The following is a 10,399-nucleotide window of genomic DNA, read 5'->3' as shown; positions in this document are numbered from 1 at the left end:
AAAAAAAAAAAAGCCACTATAATATAAATAAAATGTATCCACCATTAATATTTCAAAAAAGGAAGCCTCATCGTGATATAGTGTAATAGCATTTTTTGTTCATGTTCTATTATTACAGGCTACTTTAGTGTAAGATTGTGGATTATTTTTTACAGCTCTCCCAACTGTGATTAATGGTAATAATCTGCAGGGAATATTTAATGACAGGGATTTGTAATGGTTTAGAGTTTAGATGAGGACAGATACAATGAGTCAAGTCATTATCAGGCAAATCCTACATAAAAATTATACAGGACTTTAGCCTATATAAGCCAGCGTGCTTGAAGCAATTACAGTGAAATACTGCCTTTTTTCTTTTCAGTCATCTGTCATCCATCCTGTATATTATGCTAACATTCTGTCTATAGTAATAGCCATCTGTATATACATTCATAGTACATATTCACCTGTAAACTGTTATAGTAACAACCATCTGTATATTATGTTCATTGTAAATATCTGTAAATTTCTATTTATAGTAATATCCACCTGTATATTATATTCAGTACATATCCAGCTGTAAATTTTTCACAATACCTATATATCTATCAAATCTATCCATAGAATTCTGTTAATAATAGTATTCATCTTTTTATTCAGTATTATTCAGTACATTTCCATGTCCTGCACTTACGGAACCATTGTGTATCCTGCACTTGCTGCTATTGCACTTCTGGTTAGACATAAACTGCATTTTGTTGCCTTGTACTTGTGTAATGACAATAAAGTTGAAACTAATCTAATCTAATGCAAGTCAACATACTGAAAATTCCCATTATGGTAAATGTACATTTTACTTCACTACCCTTCACTATGAACTACTACAAAGAACTGCTACAAACTACTAATTTTTTCTATTTTTGTTATTTCCACTCTTCATTCTAACCCCAACCGGCCTGTCAGACGCCGCCTACCAAGAGCCTGGGTCTGACCGAGGTTTCTGCCTAAAAGGAAGTTTTTCCTCGCCACTGTCGCACTGTTGCTTGCTCTGGAGGAAACTACTAGAACTGTTGGGTCCTTGTAAATTCTGGAGTGTGGTCTATCTGTATAGTGTCTTGAGATAACTCTTGTTATGAATTGATACTATAAATAAAATTGAATTGAACTTTCTGGTCCTTTAAGAGGAGTAATTCTTCAGATGCAGACTGTAATGTAGCCACACCGGTTACAGAGCTGTAAAGGATGAGGTTTAACGATAAGGCAACAACACAGACAGATACAGACCGCTTATCTTTAAAAAACCCTGATAGAGGGAGCACAGGGTCTGGCATTGTACAGCAACTGGTTGATAATTAACGAATATATCTGAAGTATTGATGAGCACCTCTCAGAAAGTGATCTCAGGGAAGCAATTACGGACCAATGTCCATCAATCGTTGTCCTACAAAGTATTACAAATCTTGGCATGATGAGTTAGTCATTTTCTAAAAGAAATGTTTTAGCAATACGCTGCATTTCCAGAAATAAAATATCATGCCTTTTTTCTGTTAAGTGGTTGAAACTATTTTCTCTCTTTTAACAATCATAACAATCTAAAATCTAAATAAGCTTCCTATCATTCTTCATCGCGCTGCCTTGATGTGGGTGTTTGATTCACATTTCATGCCACTGAAACATCAAACATCAACAGACACCAACACCAAAAAAGTCCCATTTTTAATCTTTTTAGATTAGAGATATAAACAAATCTGTTTAGCATGTTCTATGAAGTAGGTGTATTGTGCTATCCAGATAATTTTGATTAGTAACAAAACCTAAAATCTGAAACATGGACCAATGTACAAAGAGACACATTCTGGGTTTGATAACTCAGGAAACCTGCTTCCCAGAATAGGGCCAAGTAGCCTTTAAGTAAAGACTTTAGCTTCAACTAAAAGCAATAACAGTAAAAACAAACTGGGAATGTCAGTTTCCATCCGTCCCCAGTCTGTACTAAAATACATAGGAGGGCAGACTCAAACGTACTGCTTCCTGTTGACTAGCCCAGTGTCGAGTCCAACGTGTGTTCACACTGGAAAGCCTCATGTCTGAACTCTGAGAGAAACCATTAACAACCACAAGCGTCCACACTTCCACAAAGCATGTCTCAAATGAAATAAGACGACTTTAGTACCTAGTCACATGCTGCTGAGTGCTTCTCACCTGTGGCTGCTCTGCAGAAGTGTGCACACTGTAAATAATGAAATTGTTAATCAATAATCCAAGCCATTATCCTGACTAGGCGACTCTTGCCGGAGAAATATGTGGTGTCTGAAAGCATGTAGTCTATCTTGATTGTAATCATTTTAACTGGTGATAGAGGCAACCGCAGTTCTTTGAACCCAAGTAGCCAGGTCAAAACCTTTTTAAGTGGAAATAATTGCAATATATGATCAAAGAAGTTAGTTCATTAATTAGTAGTTAGTATCATTATATCATACCTGAAGAAGTTTCTTTTAACTGATTATTTCCTGTTTAGTCATTAATGTTTATATTTTGTAGAGATACTGTACATATAAGGGGTTTAAGGTTAAGTTTTCAGGGGTTTTAAACACCAAAAGGTTGCCAACCAAGTGGAATGTAAATCAATAATGCTGTCTCCGGACAATGGTCAAAGAACAAGCTGGGGCGATTATCTGATTGCTAAATATGTAATACGGGTCTCTCAATAATTGATGAGGAAGAGTCCACCAGGATGCAATGACATCAGCTCTGATTAGTAAAAGTGTGTGGATGGATGGAAGTCAAAGTGCTGAGAGCACACCAGGCCATAAATTGTGATTTCATTACGGCTTAATTTATAAACTGGTCCGTCAGGTCACAACACAAACAGCAAGAACAACAGAATCTCCTGAGCGGATCTCTGGGGGAACATTAGGCAGGGGAGGTCTGGGGGCCGTCCCCCTACGAATCTTGACCGTAAAAGATTTCAATTCCTGCATTCTGATACATTTTTAGGCACCAATTCATTGTAAAAACGTGTATATTTAAGGCAAGGAAATCACAAAGTTCTGCTGGCAGGTAACAATTTAAAAAACAAAATATAATGGAATATCATTATATTCAGTAGGCCTATGAACAGGTATTCAGGCAGTTCTACATGAAATGTAGATTTGACCTACATAGGCTACTGCTTTTACTGATACAATCATGTTATGGATGCAACATTAATTAATTAATTATTAATATTCAACATTATGAAGTGGTATTTTTGCTACATTATATTGATCAAAAAAGGATCCTTAATGAAAGTGGCACTATGTGAAGTAACACTTTGTGAATGGGGCACAGCAGAAAGATGGGGGAACCTCTAGCTTCACAGCGGAGCGCTCAGTTCCATTCAAAACGATGCAGTTTAGTATCAGCAGCAGCCGCATGTGTAAAATATGTCATCTATGGATTAGAGGGAGAAAGGCTGCTGAAAATCTGACTTTTTTTTTTTATTTGGCATTTTTTTCTGGCTAAAAACCTCTTTGGCGGGCACCAAAACTTTCTCTATGCAGGAAAAACCCTGGTCTGTGGGAGATGATGGTGTTTCTATTGTAGTTGCCCCTCACTTGTTAGACCTTACTCCCTTCTTTAAAGCCGTGTACACAAGACTATAAAGAATAGGTCAAAACTAATTAATATTAAAACGTTCAATCAGATCTTTCACTAAGTAAAAGAAGCAACACCACAATACACAGAAACACTGTTACAAGTAAAAGCCCTGCATCTAAAATGTTACTGAAGCAAAAGCAGAAATAGCATGAGCCTTAAAAGCAGTAGCTGAATGTATATTAAATAATTTATTAATTAGTTACCCTTTTTAATGTTACAGCTGGGCTTATTTTTCTTACCTTATACAGTATATACAGCTGGATAGCTTGTGAATTTTACCAATAAAGTTTCATCCATAATAATAATTTAATTATTGAATTGTTCATTATTCACTGAATCTGCAAAATAACTTAAGCTATCAAACAAATCTAGTCAAAAAGGACAATATTTGCCATGTATAGTTGAGTAAAAGTATAAGGTAGAAAATAAAAAATACTCAAGTAAAGTACAAATACCTCAAAATTGTACTTAAGTAGCCTACTATATTTGAGTAAATGTAAACGTTGGAAATTTGTAACCTCGCTAAGTTGTCACAGATAAGCTGACCTGCTGGAGGTCAAAGAGAAACTCTATTTTCACCTTTTTAATGGTTGCTCTTGAAAAAGACATGCAAAGCCACAAACTGCTCCTCGGAGGCCAGTATTAGAGAAACTGTGTTTCGTGCAGTTTTAAAGAGGAAATATGTGAACGTGGAGGATGGGGCTATTAGCCTTCAGTTTTCTTCTCTTCAATCTCTGCAACGGCCTTTAATGCTTTTGGTTGCTACAAAATTACATGAGCATTCGCTAAAGCTTCCTTCTTTTTGACATTTTTATTGGAAAGAATTTTGTTAAATTTGAAGCTGTTTTATTTCTTCTATTATTTATTCACAACAAAGGTGGGGATTTACAAACATTTCAAATGTCAAAGGCCACGGAGAAGCTGACCTCCGGGTTTGAATGTCAGGGGATTCATTGTGATGCTAATCCTGTTTTATCCAGTCACAACCTAAAATAAACCGAGCGCTCTGAAGAATGAGCTGTAATCCCCATCACCGAGCCCTGTGTGCTCCCGTTCTGAGCCGGGATGTTATGTCACAGTTGAAGATGCAGAGCTAAATGAAACGATAGATATCATAAAGGGATTTGCAGAGTTGATTTGAAATGTTTTCCGCAACAAAGAAACAAACAAATGCATGTACACAAACCCACAGGAGCTGGAATGTACATCCACACCTAAGCACAGAATAATGGAGAGTACATGTCAGTAAATGTAAGTGTGATTTAAAGGAATAGTTTAGAGAGCCAGGCTAACTGAGCCAGGCAAGCTGTCTCCCTGTTTCCAGTCAGTGTGCTAAGCTAAGCTAACTCAAAGTAGCTTTAAATGTACTGTACATGAGAGTGGTATAAATGTTCTCATCTAGCTACTATTAGACAATTCCTTTTAATAAAGTAATTGATGAAAACAAAACAGAAAATGCAAAAGTAGAGATCTTTTTTAGCAATGCAATGTAGCAAAGTACATGACCAAACAAGGTTTTTTATTAAAGGATTACCCCTACTATTTCAAATCTATTTACGTGTATGACTTGTATACATTCACTAATGTATAGACTGATGGACTTTGTTAGAATTTGAAGAATGTATGTAGGACTGCAAATGAAGCAGCTTGATCCAGTAATATGTGAAGTTCTACATGCAGGTTTTAACAAACATAAGCACAGCTACAATCCTCTTAAGCTGAGGTCCAACTTGACGTACAGCTGCAGCAATCTAATGAACTGTATTTATCTTTAATGCTCTCATTGTAAAGCTAAAGGAGAAATGAACATGCACTGTAATGTGAAGGATTACAAGAGCACTTGAGGAAAGGAAATCTACTGTGTACAGAACAAAAGAGATCAAAATTAGCTTCAACGCTCAAATAATTCAGTTAAATTTAGCTGTCAGCTCTACTTTCTTGGTTTTTAATCAGACATCTGGCCATTGGGTTTTTCGTGTAATTGCTCTGCTTTCTAAAATGGACGATACCATCAAATCTATACATTTGATGAAATCCTTAGTGATTAACCAAATGAGCTCTTTCTGAAATAGAGATCCATTAGAGATCACTCACCATCTTGATAGGTCATAAACTCCCACCCCCATGCATGTTGTGTGCATATACATGGGAGGTCACTGACCCTCTCTCATTTTCCACACTTTAATTTTAATGACACGTTGGATGGGTGCATTCATTGATTAAGCCCACAGATGTCAGGAGATGATCACAATGATTAATGATCATAATGGGATTTAATTTACCGCAATCACTCGTATTTATGTATGTGACTCTACGGTATCGGGCCCATAAAAAGCTGTGCATTTTTAATGACATAATATAATATCCTACCAAGACATCGCCTCATTGTATCTGTTGGATTAATGAAGGTGCAGTTACTGCAGTTTATCAATAAATTATATTGTGAATCGACTACAAATCTATACAAATATGTAAAGATTCCAACCCGATTAGGATAAAAAATGAATTTTTAAATGACCTACTTTTCATTTCAATTGTTTTGACTCCCGACGTCACTACATCTTCTTCGTTAATTTGTTTAAAGATATTTTTTTCTATTATTAATATTCTATTATTATTTTCTATTGTGAGTGTCATGTGGAATTTGTTTGAAAAGACCACTTAATTTTTTATTCAATTTTAGTTATTTAAGATAAAATGCAATTTCAGTTGCACTTGTGATAAGAGGACACATCTGTTGTTTTGCACAGTTTATATATACACATAAAAGGAATTTGTCAGTCATATGTCCGCATCTTTTTCTATTAAAGAAATTGTGAGAAAATCCTATCGTGAACTTAAAAGCGCGAATCATGAATCATGAGTTTAGTGTATTGTTACATCCCTAATTGATTGAAGTCAAATTAATTGAAATTCATTGTTTATCTACTTTTTGCCCCTAAAAGGTTTATAGCTTCTTAAGAGACCAGAGTTAGAGTTAGTTCATTTAACATTGCTATTTCACATTTCAAGCACATTTATTCTAGTACAATTTTGAGGTACTTGTATTTTGAGTATTTCCATTTTAGGCTATATTCTACTCCACTGTTACATTTTGGTAGCCAGTATTGTATTTTTAATCCATTTCCAATCCAATCCAATCCAATTTTGTATAGTAACTTTTTGAATGCATGACTTTTTGAATACATAGTATCGGAGTAGGCTAATTCCTCCACCACTATAATTTCCACACTTTTATTTTTACAACTAAAAATAGTTTCCCACCCAGTTTAACACGCAGATGATAATCACACAGGGCATCATGTTACCTGTTATCTCCGTCTGTCTGCTGTCAATCTGGCTAGCTAAATCCAGTTTAACCGCATTGTCCTCCTGTAAGAAAGATGTTTGGAATAGTGAAACCTGTTCTTGACACGCAGTAAGCAAACTTAAAGCCCTTTTTGTTTCAGGAGAACCACTCCACGTTAAATCGGATTAATTTTACCAGCGGGTTGGTGCGAAGTAAGGACGGGACACGGGAGACGTTTAACGTTAAATACGTCTACCAATATCCCGCAGCTGGTGCACCAAACCGAAATATTAAATGTACATTTTCTTCAAGAGACAGTTTTTTAAACGTTTGTTGTAGGAGATAGATTGTTAATGTTTACCTCAGTTAATGTCTTCTTTTAAATACAAGAGACGGTTTTTAAATGTTTGTTGAAGGAGATAGTCACCGTTGTTAATGGTAACCTCAGTTAATGTCTTCTTTAAAATACAAGAGACAATCAAATTGCAGCTGGGCAACGGCCAACAACCGCTTTGAGCATGCGTAGTTCTTCCCACACAAGTTGAGACCTACTGGAAATTGAGAGAATACGCGCTAGCAGTGTTAGCATATTAGCACATAGTTATACCGATATATAATTTTAGCACGCTGGCGTTAGCATTTAGCTCAAAAGCAACCAGCAACACTGGGCACCGAGCTAGCATAGCTGACCGTTTCCCGTTCGGCCTCACTTTGTGTCACTGAACCTACACATTTAATGTGTGAATTTCATTTAAAAATTGAGAGTTTTAGAGACAGAAACTCTGTAAATAGAGATGTGACTAAAGCAAATAATGATGAAGATTATATTTTGTGCCAAGTGATTAATCAAATCATTCAGGCGCTGAATTCGAGCATGTTCACTCCACATGCAAACTGATCAAATCTGACTATTACCAGAAGTGGAATGTAACTATTAGATACATTTATTCAAGTATACTTAGAATTTGGAAGTATTTGTACCTTACTTAAGTATTTCCATTTCATGCTTCTTTATACTTCTGCACTATATTTATTTTGATAAACATACAACCATATGGCACAATCTAATGGATACAATGGTAAATTTGACATTTCCCTGTATTTCCATATTATTCAGAAAAATGCTGCGATAGTTACCAATTAAAAAGTAATTATACTATATTCATTTGATGTAGTCCACAACTAGCCCTGCTGTAAATCTTACTGTACAAGACAGGGGTTTCTTCTGTCACAAAAAGAAAATTAAAATTATTAAAATTATATCTGCATGCTTAAATACAAACTTAAAGCATGTTATTAATGCCACAGACATCTTTAATTTACAACACATGCATGAGGAACTCACTCAGCATATAGAATAATCAGACTGAGCGTGCATGACCTATTTTTCAATTATGAATGTGTAACGGTGGAGTGGAAAGTAACGTGGAGCGCACTGACAGGGCCGTGAGCAGATGATTTAGATACATGTTCAAACAGTGCCAGGGACTCTGCACCCAAGAGTTGAGCCAATTCAAATATAGCACTCTCGGGGGGGAAAGGTTTCCTTGAAAAACATGATTAACGGCAGTCAAGCGTGTTTCAGCGAGGCTGCATGGCGTGACTAATACAAACAGGTTTTCTTAGGCAACAGAGTAACCTTTGCTCATATGGAAATCACATTTATATTTGGGCTCCTATTTGACCTCATGATTTAAAGTGCAGACTTCATGTTGATTCCTGAATATATTTTACACCCAGGTTCCCTTCGCTGCATGGTAACGTCTTGGAAAAACAGCACTTAACTAATAAGTAAAGTAAGTAAGTAACAATACACAAACATTACCTCATAAAAGGTAATTTAACTGATTAGAAACCTGACTATGTAAAGGCAGACTTGTCTTTAGGCCGTTGCATCAGCAGGAGAGAGTTGGCTGTGTAAATTTGAGACAGCGCTTTTGCAAACAATGATATAACACTGTGCAAACACTGCAAGTATCACAATGTGTAGCAACACCATGACAGTTCTGAGAACTGTTGCCTAATTTTGGTTCACGTGTATTGAGGCATGTCCTTGTTGCACTGCAGCCTCACCTATGTATACATTAGCCTATAGGAAGCATACAAGTAGTGGACAGCAGGTTCATACAGTTAGTTATACCTTCTAGTGTGGATAAAATAAATGTAAAAACAAGAAAGAGTTTACAGCCATGGGGAGTGTATCTATGTTCCCACGGTAGTGTGTTCTCCAGCTCAATGTCTTCTTAATGTGACACATTAAGGAAAGGGCTTATGTTCTCAGCAATGCTTTTTATTTTCACTGGGTCAGTTGTTAAAATCACCGACGTACAGCTCACTGATGTTGTACTCCTTGAAATCTACAACCTCCAATTTGCAGACAGTCCGTTTTCTTGACTTTGGACATTGATATCGCCACATTGGCTGAATGGCTTTTTAACATTCAAGCTGCATTTGAAATGTCCATCTTACTCTGTTCTTTTGCAACTGCGAAGATTAGCCCTTACCAATCTCTTAAAATGTTGATCCTGGGAACTTGGGGGGGGGATGACCCATCAGCCACGCTAACAGCTCTGTGAAGTTATATTTAGGCACATTTATGCTTTGAGCTAAATAACTAGTATATATGCTATAAACCAAAGTCTTTCTTTTTCCACTACAATTTAAAATATTTATATTGACATTGGGCATAATATGTAGATATGTATTTAAGTATCTGTATATAGTTTATTTTAATCTATTCTAATTAAAGTATTTGTATAAATGTCTTATGTTTGTTGCGTGAAGGCGCTACAACTTGCACTTCCTTGCACAACCCTGTGTTGTAAAATGACAAATGAATGAACCGTGAAATTAATGAATTTACAATTAAGTGCAAAAAAAGTGCAATTAGTCAGCATTTCTAAACATTCGTTTAAACACAGCTCATTGGAATCAAATCCACATTTCACTTTCACAAACGTTTGGTGTCATTTATGTAGCAATGCTACAGAATGTCATTCGTTTTGCAGCTATTTAGTCATCAACAAATGAGTCAAATTGAAGTTTTGAACTGCTGATGGGTGCTAGGTGAAAAGTTAACGGATCGCCAAAGTCACAAAAAGTACAATTAATCCTAGAACAAAGACATGAATATGCAACAAATTTCACAGCAATCCATCCAGTAGTTGTTGGTATATTTCACGCAAAACCACAACCTGTGTGTGGCACTAGAGAAAATGTTCAAATGATCACCAAAGTCATTAGGATGTATCCTCTGGGCACCATCAACGCCACAAAATGTTTGCTTATATTGTACTGTGTGTGCATTGTCTACTGTTTTAAGTTTGTCTTAAGAAGTTCCTTTAGGCAAAATATGAAATGGGCTGTGTGTTTTTGCTACAGCTGGGTCAAACATCTCATGTACATTTCTTTAGCATATAGACTTGTGAAATCCTTCCATATTGTTTTAGGGATGTATAAGGGAAAAAAGTATTTGACCAATTTACCACAGAA

General features: G+C 36.0%; 1 long non-coding RNA gene across 1 annotated transcript; it reads right to left on the bottom strand.

Moving 5' to 3' along the window:
- Positions 1-5,593: 5,593 nt before the first annotated feature.
- On the bottom strand, positions 5,594-9,409 carry LOC116704086 (uncharacterized). Its single transcript, XR_004335581.1, has 3 exons — positions 9,233-9,409; positions 8,970-8,975; positions 5,594-5,604 (listed from the first exon to the last, which is right to left on the bottom strand). It is a non-coding gene; the product is annotated as an uncharacterized LOC116704086 (long non-coding RNA).
- Positions 9,410-10,399: the final 990 nt, after the last annotated feature.

This window comes from Etheostoma spectabile, chromosome 16, assembly GCF_008692095.1.
Source record: "Etheostoma spectabile isolate EspeVRDwgs_2016 chromosome 16, UIUC_Espe_1.0, whole genome shotgun sequence".
In the NCBI taxonomy this organism is placed as follows: Eukaryota; Metazoa; Chordata; class Actinopteri; order Perciformes; family Percidae; genus Etheostoma; species Etheostoma spectabile.
Note: the sequence above shows the minus strand (reverse complement) of the source record. Positions and strands in the feature narration are given on the sequence as shown.